Source organism: Tamandua tetradactyla, chromosome 5 (assembly GCF_023851605.1).
Source record: "Tamandua tetradactyla isolate mTamTet1 chromosome 5, mTamTet1.pri, whole genome shotgun sequence".
In the NCBI taxonomy this organism is placed as follows: Eukaryota; Metazoa; Chordata; class Mammalia; order Pilosa; family Myrmecophagidae; genus Tamandua; species Tamandua tetradactyla.
In genome coordinates, this window is record NC_135331.1 from 2,211,989 (window position 1) to 2,227,574 (window position 15,586).

Sequence of the window (15,586 nt, forward strand, 5' to 3'; positions counted from 1 at the left end):
GAGCCGTCCCCGATGCTTCCAGGGACACGATGCACAGAGACCAGTGCTGTTCACTCCCACTACTGGGACCAAGGGGCTCTGTGCTCACCCCCACCTGCAGAGCATTAGGTTATGCTGATACACTGCACGGCCCCTTAAAGCTGCCGGAGCCTAGGAATGGGGGGCCCTGGGCCACACGCCCCTCCCTCAGTGCCTCTTGTCACTCACTCCACCCCCAAGACCCCTGCCCCACAGCTGCTTTACAGGGGAGATGTCCCCATGTGCCCATCCCCTAAGACAGCCTCTCGGCCCCTCTGGAAGGACAAAGGATTTCTGGGGAGACCTCCCCCTCCGGTCATCTTAGCCCTATCGTGCCCGAGGCTGAGAGCCCTGTGAGGGTCTGCAGGGGAAAGGGGCAGGTGACGCCCTCTCACACGCGGGAAGAGGAGCACCTGAGCAGATGCCCACGCAGATGGCTTTAACCCCCACGCAGGGGTGCAGGGGAAGTGGAGCCCTGCACGCTGGACAGTGGCTTGGAGGGAGCTCAGGGCCAAGGTGGCCAAGGGAGAAGTCCTGCTAGCCAGCTGCCTTCCGCCCCGGGGGGCTTCTGGGATGCGTGGGGTGGGGTACTGTGCCTGGCCGCAGGACCCGGGGCTCTGTCTGTCTGCACCTGGCTGGACTCAGGAAGTGGGGTGGGGACAGCCACCCCTATTGCTCAAGAGATGAGCGTGCGCTCCCTGGGCCATGGAAAGGCCATTCCAGAGCACACCCGGGTGGTCAGAAACTACACCTGCCTGCGCCCAGCTGGGTATGGAGGGTCCTGAAGGCCCAGGTACGCCTGTGCCCGGTGGGGGCCCGGTGGGTGGGCCTGGGCCCGGCGAGGAGGCATTTCAGTGGAGTGGCAGAGCAGAGGCTGAAAGGGCCCCTAGAAATCTTGACTCCACAGATAATCCCTCCCCCCAAAGGAGGCAGAGAGGCCAGCCTGGGGTGCAGGAAGCAGGGGTACATGTGTCCAAGGGTGGAGGGCCTGGGGTGCCCCCTGGTCCTCACCGGCCTTGGAAGGGGTGGTGGCTACCCCAGCCTGCAGCCAGACAACGGGGTTGTGAGTCCAGTACCCGGGGCACACCCCCCAGCTGCCCCCACATGCAGGACACGGAGGATGGACATGTCCCTGAGCGCCCGACCTGGGGTGAAAGGCACTGCGCTGGGCCCCCAGGTGGGGGTGCAGGCAACAAGGGGCCCTTTGTGGAAGCTCGCCCAGGCCAGGTAAGGCAGCGGCCCCCAGCTCTGCGGGGACCATGTGGAGCTAGAGCTGTCTCTGCCTCGGGCTCGGCTCCCCAGGGAGGAGGAGGACAGAAGGGCTCCCGCAGGGGTGGGGGCTCGCGGCTGAGCAAGGCACCCGGTTTCCCCGTAAGGAGTGGGGCACCCAGCGGGCCTAATCCCCCTTAGAAGGCAACACCTCCACTCCCACAACAGAGCCTGCTGCCCTGGACCACAGCAGGATATCCTGGGAAACTCGTCCCAAGGAGCTCGCCTCACCAAGGACCAGGATGCTGAGTGACTAGGATTCCCACCCCTAGGGAAAGGCCAGTGACGCGACACAGGGAGCTGGAGTGACCACCGGGTGCCTCGAACGGAGGAGAAGGGTCGTCTGACCACTGGCCCTCCCAGGGGACGTGGAGGCAGAGCGAGAATCTGCACTGGGAAGGTGCCATGGCCCCCACAGGCTGGACCAGGATCTGTCCTGGGATGTCTCCGAGGAAACAGCCAGGAGACCAGGCAGGGGGTCAGGGGATGCAGAGAGAGGACGGGAACACAGGCATGGGCAGGATGCTGTGGGGACCCTTGCTGACGTCAGGGGTTAGGACAGCACACCGGGGTGGGGACTGCCTCCCTGCAGGGGCCTCACAAGTACACAAATGCCATTTTCACTCCTCTCTGCCTAACAAACTCCTACTCATCCATTCAAATCCAGCTCAAATGTCCCCTGTACAGGGCGGGCCATGGTGGCTCAGCAGGCGGGAACGCTTGCCTGCAATGTCAGAGGACCCAGGTTCGATTCCCGGTGCCTACCCATGTAAAAAAAAAAAAAAATGTCCCCTGTACAGGCGAATCGTCTCCAATTTTTCCAAGCAGTGTTTCTTATTCCTTCATCTAGGCTTCCAAAGTTCTTGCTGATAAAGGGAAGTGACAAAATTTGCACATCAAACTTTCTTAAAACCAATTATTTTCTCTCAAATAGCAAAAGACAGGAGGCAGATGGTGGGTGGGCGGTGGATGGCCTGCAGGTCGGGAGACGTGTGTGGTGGGGCAGAAGCAAGCACAGAGGCAGGGGCGGCATGACGGCACGTGGGGTCTGAGTGGGCGTCCGACACAACCCCGAAGGACGGGATGCAGCTCCACTTAGGGGTGTGGCCAGGGACCAGATGTCACTCTGCCTGCATCTGTGAGGACGCCATGTGCCCTGCCCTGGCACGCTGCCCGTGTGGCGTCACCCAGGCACTGTGGTCCATGGAGGCCGAGGCTCCCAGGCACTCCCCACGACCTTTCACTTGGTGGGCACCCTGTCCTTCAGACAAGGCAGTCTGGGCTCCTGCCCCGCTCGCAGGAACGGAAGGCACAGGTCTCTGTGGAGGGACGAAGGACACTGAAACAGCCGCAGAGCTCCACATGGTAGGAAGGCCAGGATTGATGGGAAACAAAGGCTCCTGCAATTAGCCTGTCACGTGGCAGCCTTCATGCACACATACGGACATGGTAATTCATCATAATTCTGCAGATTTTGACAACCACCCACACCCTCGATGCGTTTCCCTATTGCTGCCTTCACCGGACTTATTTCTGGCTACAAAATGAAGCGTGATCGCTGTATGTAAAGGACCCTGAGACCCTGGCTTTTGTTCTGTTTTCGTTTGTCCAGTTTTTACTGTGACACCAGGATAAAGACGGCACACGAGCTCTTCCTGTCCTTCAGACCCGTCGCCTTCTCCTGGAGCAGCAGCTCCCGCCCTGTCGCTGACAACCAGCGTGTGGACATTCAGGGCGGGGCCTCCCTGGAGTGCGCTCAGGCCAGGATCGTCCCGAAGGCCTTGCATACACGGGGCCCTTAAATGCCGACCCCACCCATGACTATGTGCTCCACCCCTGCCCCACTGTCCCAAAGGAGCCACAAAGCCACACCACAGCCCTGCTTGCCATGGCCGCTTCAGGCCTGCTCTGCTGCCAGAGCCCCAGCCCAGAGCACAGCCGATCGAAAGGGGCACAGGCCTGCCCACAGCTCTGCTGCTTGTGCCCCCGGGACAGGTGCTGCCCAGAAGGGCCATGGGGTCCCTGTGCTGTTGGTCAGGGGCCTGCGCTGCAGCCCTCAGGAGCGGACCACCCCTGGCAGTGGGGGCCTGATGCAGAGACCACGGGCACAGGAGCCTCCAGATGTGTTGAATGATGTGGACGGAAAATGCACACCGGCCGCTGCCCTGGGAAGTCACATTCACCCGTGAAAGGGCATCCTCCCGTCTGGGCGCTGCGGTCAGCAGGAGAATGGAACCTGGGAGCAGCGTACAAGGGTCACAGCGCTTCCGGTGGGCTCCTGCGCCAAGACCCAGTGTTGACCGCATGCTGGCTATTTCCAGACACCCCCCGCCCCATCAGCAATGAGCCCATGACAAAGGTTTCTGTTGAAGAACAACTGGTGCTGACCTCCAGCTTGGGGCTGGCGGCTTTATTTACACAGTGGATTTTCATGAGTTGGAAGTGCCACGCTGCTCTGCTCCCCACGAGGGTTGGGATGATAAGAGGCCGCATTGCTGCATCCACCTGAGCCCAGCCTACCCCGGCCCCTGGTCAGCACACGTCAGAAGACTGGGACCCCATCTCCCAAGAGCTACCTGTGGGCCTGGGCAGCTCGCAAAGGCCCCGGGGCCCTGAGAGGCCAAGGAAAGGCCTTGTGGCCTACCCCAGCCTCTGAGACCCCCAGCCCCTGGGGAGGGGCCGTAGCACCGCGGGAAACCCTCGAGTGAGGACGAGACTGCACCAGCAGGCGAGGTTTCAACTTGCTTTTCTCAGCGTCCTCAGCAGAAATCGAGGGGGTTTGACGACCATCCCCATGTGGTCCTGCTGTGAGGGTGAGCCCCAGCACACCCACAGACACGGCGCAGGAGCCCCCGGGTGCAGCCACCCCCTGCATGGGCACGCTGTGAGGGTGAGCCCCAGCACACCCACAGACATGGTGCAGGAGCCCCAGGGTGCAGTCACCCCCTGCATGGGCGTGCCGTGAGGGTGAGCCCCAGCACACCCACAGACACGGCGCAGGAGCCCCCAGGTGCAGCCACCCACCACCACGCTGTCCTGAGGCTCTGCAAACACTGACTTCACGGGGCTCCCACGCTCTCTGTGCCTTTTTCTCCTCAGGAGGGGACATAAGCCTGAGTGTCTTGAGACCCACACACAGGAAGCTGCAGCTGCAGGTGTAAATCTCCACTGTTCCCCAACACCCCCAGCTGCTGGGTGCCTGTGCCCCTGCAGTCCCAGCAGGTGCCTCCCCTCCCACACTGCACAGCCAGTCCCAGGCACAGCAGGTGGAGGTCAGCAGCCCCAGCACCCAGGGCTGAGCCCTACACAGATGCGGCAGGACCCTCCCTGAGCCACCCTGGCGCCTCCCGGGGCTGCAAGCTGTGTGTGTGTGGGGGGAGGCCCCATCCTGGCCAGGCCTTGCCTCCAAGGAGCTGGAGCAGCTAGAGGAGCTGGAGGAGCTGGAGGAAATGAAGCAGCTGGAGGAGCTGGAGCAGCTGGAGGAACTGGAGCAGCTGGAGGAGTTGGAGAAGCTGGCTCTTCCCATGCTTTAGGCACCTTCACCAAGAAATCGGGCCAAAAGTGGCCGGACTAAGCCTCAGAACCCCCGTGTGGCCACACTTTCCTCACCTCTCTCAGCGGCCACCAGGCAGAAGGGGAGTGTGACCCCCATGCTCAGACCCCGTGTCCACCATTAGGCAGACCGCTCCTGGGGTCCATGCAGGGGGTGGGAGGGCATGGTTTGGGGGTCCGGGAAGAGATTGTGCAGGAAGAGCTTATGAGCAAGAGAAGAGAGATGGGGGTTGGAGGGCGGGGGCGACATCCCGCTGAGCTCAAAGCCCATGCCGAGGGCGCAAGGCAGGGCCACTGCCCAGCAGCTCACCTAGCAGGCGCCTCTCCTGCAGAAGGGCCAGCTGGGCTCAGGGAAGACCTCCTCAGCCCTCTCCTCCCCAGCACAACAGGGAAGACCTCCTCGGCCCTCTCCCCACCCAACACAAAAGGGAAGACCTCCTCGGCCCTCTCCCCACCCAACACAACAGGGAAGACCTCCTCGGCCCTCTCCTCCCCAGCACAACAGGGAAGACCTCCTCAGCCCTCTCCTCCCCAGCATAAGATGCATGAGGATTTGCCTGAATTAAGACAAATTCACTCCAGGAGCAGAAATCTATTTAGTATAGAAAACATGGGATCCTCAATTTTCTTGAGTAATCTCTACCCATCAGAAAATACTCTCCTTAACAAAATCAAGTGTCATTACTTTTCCTCAGTGCTTAATAAAATACCTTCTGCATGTACCCACGAGGCATAAGATAATGATATTTTTCTGATATACAGGGTATAGATTTAGAAAGAAAAATGAGTTCTATAAATGTATCCTGGCAGTCTGCCATGGGAATGCAGCAGGATATAAAGTTGGCTCAATATCTGAAAATCAACCAATGTAATCGACCTTATTAACCGGTTAAAGAAAAATAAAATCACATGATCTTATCAACTGACGCAAAAAAAGTAATTGGCAAGATTCGTTCTATGTTCATGATTAAAAAATAAGCACTCAAGGAACAAGGAATAGGAAGGAACTTCTTTAGATTAGTAAAGAACATTTACAAAAAACCGACAGTTGACTTCCTACACAGAGAAAGATAGAACGCTTCCTTCTGAGCTCAGGAACAAGGCAGGAATGTCCCTACGCAAATAAAACTGTCCCTACTCGCAGGTGATACAACCGCCTAAGAATATTTTTTAAAATCTAAAAATGAACTCCTAGAGCTATTAAATGATGTACCCAGCATGGGCGCAGGAGAAAGGTAAAGATGCCAGAATCAATCGCATTTCCACATGCTAGCAAGGAACACATGAGCACTTCAATTAAAACTGTCATATCATAATCACCCCAAACAAAATAAATACCTCGGTGTAAATCTAACAAAACATATATAAGCCCTGTACCCTGAACTATAAATGCTGATGGAGGAAATCAGAGATCTACTTAGAGACAGACTGCCTCATAGAGGGGAAGGCTCAGCCCAGGAGAGACGTAGCCTCCTTAAACCAATGGGCAGGCTTAATCAATTCCTTGGTAAATCCCAGCAAGAATTTTTGTAGACATAAACAGGATCATAAAATTTACATGGACAGGCAAACAGCTGGCGTAGCTAAAACAACTTAGAAAAGGAATAATTTATTCTTTCAATTATTCTTCCTTTTCTAAGTTGTTTTAGCTACTCCAGCTGAAAAGAATCACTTTACAACTTCAAGACTTACTACACAGCTACAGCAACCAATAAATGACACATAAATAAATGGGAGGGAACAGGGAACAAGAAATTCGGAAACAGCCCCACACACATATGACCAACTGATTTTCTGCAAAGGTACAAACGCAGCCCAATGGAAGACAGACAGTGTTTCCCCCAAACGGCCCAGGGCAACTGGGTCCCTTAGGCTGAAAAATGAAAAAACCTCCGCCGGAAGTGCACAACTCAAACAAAGATTAATTTACGGTGGATCACAGACTCGACGTAAACTAAAACTATACACAGTTTAGAAGAAAACCCAGAAGAAAGTTTTTGGGACGTAGAGCTTGATGAAGTCTTCGCCATGGCACTAAAACACAATCCATAAAACAAAACCTGATAAACTGGACTTCATCAGAATTAAAAACTTCGGCTCTGCGCAAGAACCTGTTAAGAGGATAAAAAGACAAGTTAGGGAGCAGGAGAAAATACTTGCAAACTACGTATCTGTCACAGCATTCATATCTAGATCATAAAAAGAAATTCAACTGCATATAATTAAAGAATCCAATCAGAAAACAGGCAAGATATGAGATTTTTCACTGAAGAAGATACACAGGTAGCAAACAAGCACAAGAAAAGCTGTTCACCACGACTAGCTATTAGGGAAATGCAAAGTAAGCCCACAACTGGGACAACTAAAATAAAAATGAACAGTGGTTACACAAAATGCTGGGGAGGATGCAGAGTGGGCCTCTCGCACACTGCTGGGAGGATGTAAAACAGTTTGGAGGCTTTTTGAGATATTAAACATACTAACATATGATACAGCAACTGCATTCCGAGGCACTCATCCCAGAAAAAGCGTAAGCACAGCCACAGGAAAACCTCTACGTGACTGCTCAAAGCAGCTGTATTTGCAATAATCTGAAAGTGTCAATCACCAAAATGTCCTCCAAAGGGTGAACAGTCAAACAAACCAGGGTCTGTCCCGGCATGGGGCACTGCTCAGAAATAAAAGGGGCCAAATGATGGGTACAAAGGCATCTGGGCCAATCACAAAGGGGACCACCATCAAAATGAGCAACTGGAGACGGAAAACAGATGGCAGCTGCAGGAGGCAGGGGGGCGGCGGGGAGGGCATGACGATAATGGGGAGGGGAAGGGAGAGCTTCTCGGCGGCGGGACAGCCTGGTACACCGACTGCAGTGTCGCGTCGGTGAATACACACACGCCCTCAATGGTGCAGAGCTACCCACCAGGGCCTGCACTACACTGCTGCAAGGTGTGACCTGGGGAAACCGGAGGAGGGCAACATGGGACCTCTTGGCACTATCTTTGCAACTTCCTGTGACTGAGAAATTATTTCAAAATAAAAAGTATTTCATTTAACAGAAAAGAGTTAAACCAGCTTCAGGCAAAGCATAAACAAGCCAAGTTTTCTCGCTGGAGGAAACACAGCCAGTGCAGGGACAGACCGCCCGCACCATTTTGGGAGCTTTCACACTCACCCCACTGCAGTGTGCTGGACTCTGTGTGGGGACACGGAACAGCCACCAGGCAAACGAGCTAAGGAACAGTAGGTACGGATGTGCATATGCCAAGGGGCCTGCTGCAAAGGGCAAGCTGCACTGGCATGGCCACCTCCCCCTCCCCCGGACCACAATCCCAGGAGGAGCCCCAGAGACGGGCATGGGGGAGGCGACGGGAGGGAGCGCTAGGGCTTTCAGGCTGCTGGCATCACCCTGGAAGGCTTCCTGCCCCGGCCTCATGCTACGAGCCTCTTCACCATTAAAAGCTGACTGTGCGGGATCGGTCCTGAGGAGGGAGGGAAGGGGCCAGCTGTCACAACAGGTGACTCCCGCCCCCCGCCATGCAGACGGGTCTCACTGCAGGTGCTTCAGACCGGAGGGACAACAGCTCCTCTGGGCAGAAGGCAGTGCGTCACAGGGCAGTGGTGTTACACCCAGGAGTGTGAGGCTCCCCACCACAGGACCCAGGGGCTCCCCACCACGGGATCCAGGGGTCACATGGGGCTCCCCACCACAGGACCCAGGGGTCACATGGGGCTCCCCACCACAGGACCCAGGGGCTCCCCACCACGAGGCCCAGGGGCTCCCCACCACGGGATCCAGGGGCTCCCCACCACGGGATCCAGGGGTCACATGCGGCTCCCCGCCACAGGGTCCAGGGGCTCCCCACCACGGGATCCAGGGGTCACATGCGGCTCCCCGCCACAGGGTCCAGGGGCTCCCCACCACAGGGTCCAGGGGTCACATGGGGCTCCCCGCCACGGGGCCCAGGGGCTCCCCACCACGGGATCCAGGGGTCACATGGGGCTCCCCGCCACGGGGCCCAGGGGCCACATGGGGCTCCCCACCACAGGACCCAGGGGCCACATGGGGCTCCCCACCACAGGACCCAGGGGCCACATGGGGCTCCCCACCACAGGGTCCAGGGGTCACATGGGGCTCCCCACCACGAGGCCCAGGGGCTCCCCACCACGGGATCCAGGGGCTCCCTCCAGCATGTGCCCCCCAGTTGACCTGGATGGGACCTGCAGAGGTGCCCAGAGCTGCTGAGAGGCCTGAACGACCCCTGTGAGCTCAGTTAGGGACCAAGGTGGTGGAGGCACCCAGTAGCCTCTGCAGTAAGATGGCGAATTCTCTTACATCCCACATCCCGGGGTGTGCCATCAAAGGAGGCCAGGGGCTGTCATCCAGAGCAGTTCGTAGGAGGGAGGCACCTTTCTTTTCAGGGCACACACGCTTCATGCTCACTAGTGAACTGACCAGCAGTCTTGGAAAGTGGAGTGGGAACCAAAGCCGGCATGTTTCACCCCAGCGGACCTGCTTGTCCCAAGCGGCCGCTGCCCTCTAAGCTGAGAGGTGGGCTCTGTCAGGTGGGCCTGACTGCTCAGGCCATATCCTACCAGCTGTCAACCATTATGGACATCACCCCTCTCCCCTCTCCCCTCCGAGGGTGTGTCTCCTGAGCCACTTAACCTGCACGCCCAGCAACCACCGGCCAAAAGGCCTGAAAGGGCAACCCAGACAGAGAGAACACTTCTGCCCAACAACATCCTATTCCAACCAACCCCCCCAGGGGAAACCAGCGCCCCCTCCATGAGCCAAGCTGGAGGGGCCTCAGGCTGCAGCAGGACCTCCGGGACCTCCAGCCCCTCCAGCCGAGGGGGCCAGAGAGGACCAGTGTTGAATGGCACTTTCCTCCCCACCCAGGGGCAGCTAGGAGACCTGCCACAGCCTCAGCGAAGCCATGCGGAGAGAGGCAGCGAGGTGCCCGTTCCTCTCTGGCCAGAGGATTCCCGCAGAGCCCGGGAGGGGGGGTGCCTCTAGGCCCTGTGTCGGCCCAGCAGCATTCCGGAACTCCGCTCCGTCAGGGCCTAAAGGGGCTGGGCGGGGTGGGGAACGCAGGCTTCTTCCCCAGCTGGCGGCACCGAGCGGCACAGCCCTTGCCCCGCCAGCAGCGTATCAGAGGAGACCCCCCAAAGCCGAAGATTTAAAAGAGAGCAGAGTCTTCTAATAGCCAAAACGCCAAGGCAACTCTTGAAACTCACTTATCACACCAAGAACCAGAAAAGTAACAACTTGAATGAGAAAATAAAACCAGCAGATGTGAACACGGAATGGCCCAAGAAGGGGAATTAACTAACAAGGATGTTTAAAGCAGTTATCATACAAAATTCTTCAACAAGCATATACAAACACACCTTAAACAAATGAGAACACAGAAAGTATCAGCAAATAAACTGAAGATACGAAGAAGAATGAGATGGAAATTTCAGGACGTATAAATGCTATAACAAATTAAAACTCAACGGATGGGTTTAACAGCAGAATGGAAAAGGAAGAAAGAATAAACGAAGATTAAAAATAGCAAAAATTACCCCATCTGAACCAGGGAAAAGACAGACTGAAAGTAAATTAACAGATTATCAGGGACCCATGGAAAATAACATATCTGGACACGAGAAAAGTACTTTGCACTTTAGAATACCTGAAAAAATATAGCAATTGCTGAAATTTTCCAAAATTTGACAAAACATCTAAATATGCAGATTCAAACAGGCTAAACGTGAGGAAACTCCCACCAAGACATATCACAGAAAACTTCCAAAAATTAAAGGAAAAGACAACCACCCTGAAGGCAGTAAGAGAGACAAGGCTATGCAGATGGCAGCCGGGTGTCCGCCAGGAGCCGCGGGGGCCGAGGGGAAGGGCGGGGCGTTCTCTGAGTCCTAGAGCACAAGCGCGGCCAATCTGGGTGCAATGCAGGCAGCGCCCAGCAGAACCGCGGGGCAGCAGGCATCTCGGGAGGAGGGAGCCCAAGAGGACCTGTCTCCAGCAGACTGAGGCTCAGCAAGGGCCGCTGGCAGGTCCCGCGATGGAGGGGCAAGGGTCGGGGAGGGCCTGGAGCACGAGGTGAGGATGGGGCAGCGCAGAGCAAAGCTGGGAGTCCCAGCGGGCAGCACCCCGAGCCCCACGGGCTGCACACGGATGACGGCGAGAGCGTGTGGGTGCCTGTGCATGGGTGACATGCCCCTGGCACCTCTATGGCACTTCCTATAGTCCACTAAGCAACAACTACTTGCTGAGAACCTGGTGTGTAAGGGCTGGAACCTGAGCTCCCTGGAGCGATACCAAGAAATATAAAACCTGGACCTGCCATCAGAGAACAGCCGGTCTCATGGGGACGGCAAGGCACGATCCAAAAAAATGTCAGAAGTGGAAAGAATCAGAGGGAAGACCTCTGAAGTTCCTTCCCGGATAAACTCACATGACTTGGAAATCCCTGCCCACACTGCTCAATACCCTTTATTTCTTAATAAAGCTTTAGAGGTAAACTAACAAAAGCTCAGCTCAATGCTGCCTAGAGGAGGAAAGACGGATGGAAAGGTTCATTGTGGTCGTGAGGGCAGAAGACGGCGGTGGAGGCAGCGATGGAATGAGAGAAGGGGAGCATTTCCTGTTTCAATCTCGCTCCGTCAGCACAGCTCTGGCCTTCAGTGCCACCTGCACCCTTTGCTCCCTCACTTTCTGGTAGCCAGTCCCCTTCCAAGCTTTTCTCGGTCGACACGGCTCTGAATGCCACTAACCCAACGTGTGGGGCTGAGGCACAGCCCCCCTCGAGCACCAGCCAGGGTGCTGTGCGCTTACTTGCAGCTCCCAAAAACTGCTGGCAGCTGTCGTGCCTGATTATTGCCAGGGCCGGTCTCCCCACCTCAAAAGCCACACACCCACTGTTGCCAAAACTTGTCTCTCACTTTGATTGTATGGTCAACCCTGGGGCAGGCTGCTTTATAATAAGTAATTATGCCCTCCTCCTCCCAGCACCTCAAATTCAGCTGTTTGTCAACGACCCAAGTGGCGAGTCCCATTCGCAGGACAGCTGAGACCATCACAGGGTCCTCAGGAGACGTTCCGCCCTCTGTGCCTGGGGCCAGTGTGCATTCCCGGCGGGCCTCCTGTGTGGTCCAGCAGGCCAGACCATGACCCCTTCCTCCCAGCAGGCCTCTCCCTGAGCCCCTCTCCCCCTCCCACGGCTCACCCCACCCTCTACCCAAACACTGCTCAGCTTGTGCCTCTACAGCTCTTTCTGGAACTTTCTGTTCTTCCCAGATGCCTCTTGGTCATAGAACATTCATGTAATAAATTATCTTCCCTTAGAAAGTTGGTTTGAATTTTCCAAGATGTCCTGCCAACTTTATTTTAATGCTATCCATACTTTATCTAAGGAAAAGGAAAAAAAAAGGAAGTTTAAAATGTGGCTTCAGCAACGATCTGCAGCCATGAGCCCCCACCCCCTTCCTCCTGCTCCAATCGCGGGCCGGGCCAGGGCCCCTGAGGCCCACGTGCACCTCGGGTGGTACTGCCTGAAGGTCAAGGCCCCCCTCTCCATTCGTCACGCTGACGGGGTCTCACACCAGCGCCACAACTCAGGAGGCTTTCCCGTCGCCAGAGAACCCTTTTCCTGGACTGCAGACTGCGGTACCTAATTATTCATCTGTAGTGCGATCTCTAGGGTGTGCCTGGAAAAGAGCGCATGATCAGAGCAGGTAAACGTGCTTGCTGTATGTCAGCGTGCGGGGTGGGGAGGGAAACCATTTATAACTGACTGGGGACAGAACCCCGGCAGAACTGCAGGCAGAACCTGCAGGCCTTGCGGCAGCTGAGCCAAAGGTACCCGCCCTGAGCCCAGGTCACATGTGGCCAGGAAGCCGTATCTGCACTGGGCCGGCTGCACACGGCTCGCGGGCCCTGCAGACATGCGCGTGGGGAGGGCCTGGAGGTGCCTCTGGACTTGCCCCCACACCTCCCCCTGCCCAGGGCCTGCTGGGCGTCCTCCTTCCCCTTTTCCTCTGCTGTCCTACTTTGTAAGTTCACAAATAAAAAAGTTCAGCCCAAATTTCCCTAGGCCTGGAATGCAAAACAAAACAAAAACACTTGTTCTGAAGTTCACGGAGAACATTATATAAACTTTTCTCTTGAAATTACATATTAAGGAATAACTTTCTAAAGATGATAAAATCATGGCTTTCATACAGATATAAAATGGATATTTATCTAAAATATTACTCAACTCATTACAGAGCGAGGAACCAGTAGGGGCAAGTGGCAGGTCACAGGAGGATCCAAGGCTGCGCTGCCCGGGCCCGCCGCCCACCCGCCACCAGCGCTCCCAGGGAGACGGTGCGCCGCGTCTCCACCGCACAGCCCGCGAGCTCGTGGGCGGACTCCCGTGAGCATTCAGAGTGAGCGTGCAGAGTCACAGGAGAGGCTGTGGAGTGAGGCCACCCAGGGCACGGGCTGTGCACTGGAGACACGCAGCAATGTCTTGGTCTAGTTCACTGTCCCTCAGTGTTCCAGATGCAAATTAAGTAGAATTTTATAAAAATCTAACCCCCAAACCGGAGAGTGGCCCAAAACGTACATAAACATTTTCCTGCCCCCAAAATGGAACAGAAGCACAAAGGAACAGGGCAGTTGAGGCTTGTGTCCAAAACGGGGACTGGGCTCGCTCACCAGATAAACTAACCCAAGGCACACATGCAAAGCAGTGTCTGGACACAACAACGGGACCCCTGAGAGCCAGAGGACACAAGAGGACGGCACCACGAACATCCCAGGCTACCACACTGACAGGTTTCCAGACTGTGCTGCCAGGAGGGGGCCCAGGCAGACCTGGCATGGTTCTGGGTGCCTAGAGTTCAAAGGGCAGACGGGCCCAGAGGAGCACGTTGCTGAGAGGGGAAGGGGGAGGGGGGGAGGGAAGAGGGGCAGAGGAGGAGTGGAGAGGGAGGGGGAGGGGAGGGAGGGGAGGGGAAGGGAGAGGGAGAGAGGGAGGGAGGGGGAGGGGAGGGGGAGGGGAGGAAGGAAGAGGGAGAGAGGAAGGGAGGGGGAGGGAGAGGGAGGGGAAGGGAGAGGGAGACAGAGCGGCAGAGGAGAGGGGGCCGCAGTGCTCCACAGAGGACTGCACAAAGGCCGGTAGGGGAGAGGTGAAAGCGCCAGTATCAGGCCATCGCAGTCCCGAGGCAGCGGTGCTGGGGGAAGCGGCTGGGCTTCCTGGGCGCACTACAGGACCAACCAGCACCGACAGTACGGAAAGGCCTAACAGGCAAACCTTGGAGGTGACAGGAAATCATGAAAAGAAGACAATGGCAACAAAAAGCGCGTGAGACAAAACGAAGCAAGACCAAACATTTCCATCCAACTATATCAGATTCACACCAAAATATAAATTCTCTAAACACCCCAATCGTCAGGCAAGGTGTACAATGCTGGACTAAAAACACAAGTCCCAGGCTGTGCACGGCTTTGCAGAAACCAACCTCAAAATAAGGATTCAAATAAGCAAAACCCAGAAGAGCTGGACAAGACATACAGCTGAGTGCAACTAACGCCACTGATCACACAGTGGTTAAAAGGGGGCATTTCAGTGGTAGGTTTATCACTAGAGTAAACTTTAGATTTGAACACTCACGGGACCGAGCAACACGAAGTGAGCACCATGTTAACCAAGGACTGGGGTCAGCGGTGTAATTATGATACTGTGGCCTCATCAACTGTAAGGAAGGCACAACTAGGGCAAAGGGTTAATAACAGGGAAAATGTGTGCTGGGGAGGGCTGTGAATGGAAACTGCATTTTTAGCATGACTTTTCTGTAAACCCACAACTACTCTGAGAAAATAAGTAATTAAACAAAAGATGTGAGGACAAGGTCAATGAAGAGACAGCTGAGGCGGCTATCATACCAGACAGCGGAAGTTTCAGAGCAGGCGGCTGCCAGGCTAAGGAATAAAGAAGGCCAGCTCTTACAGGCTGGCTCGTCAGGAGGACACCATCTTGAACATGCGTGCGCCCAGTCACCAGGCTTCAAACACGCGGAGTAGTAGTGCACTAGCAACACACGTGCAAGGAGAAACACACATCTGTAACAGAGCCAGAGATTTTCGCATCCCTCAGTAACAGATAAAACAAGATCAGTAAGGGCGTGCAAAGACTTAAACACACTGACAGCTTGAACCAATTAACATTTATAGAGCATTCCACCCCAAAATAGCATGTGACACATTCCTTTCAAGTGCACATAACATTTATAAAAACAGACGATATTCTAGGTCATAAAACCAATCTTGATAAAATTGAAACAATTCAAGTCAAAAAGTAGGTTCTCCTACCACGATGGAACTAAATTAGAAATCAATAGCAGAAAGATATCTGGCCAATCCCAAAATATTTGGACATGAAACAGTACACTTCTAAATAAACCCTGGGTCAAAGAGGAAATCAGAAGGTGCTCTGAATGTCACAATCCATGGGACCCTCCAAAAGCAGTGCTTAGAGGACAATTTATTGCAATAAGCACCTATATTAGCAAAGAAAAACATTTTCACAATAACGACCTTAGTTTCTACCTTACGAACCTAGAAAAAGAACACATTGAACCCAAGATAGGAAGAAAGGAAAAGACTAAAGATGAGAGCAGAAATCTGTGAACTAGAAAACAGAAAAACCACAGAAAAACCAGCTAAATCAAACGTTCATTCTTTGAGAAGATCAAT

At 55.1% G+C, this 15,586-nt stretch overlaps 1 protein-coding gene across 3 annotated transcripts in view; it reads right to left on the minus strand.

Annotated features, from left to right (window-relative positions):
* ADGRD1 (adhesion G protein-coupled receptor D1) overlaps positions 1-15,586 on the minus strand; it is a 153,405-nt gene that overhangs the window by 45,746 nt on the left and 92,073 nt on the right. The gene's annotated exons all lie outside the window — the stretch shown is intronic.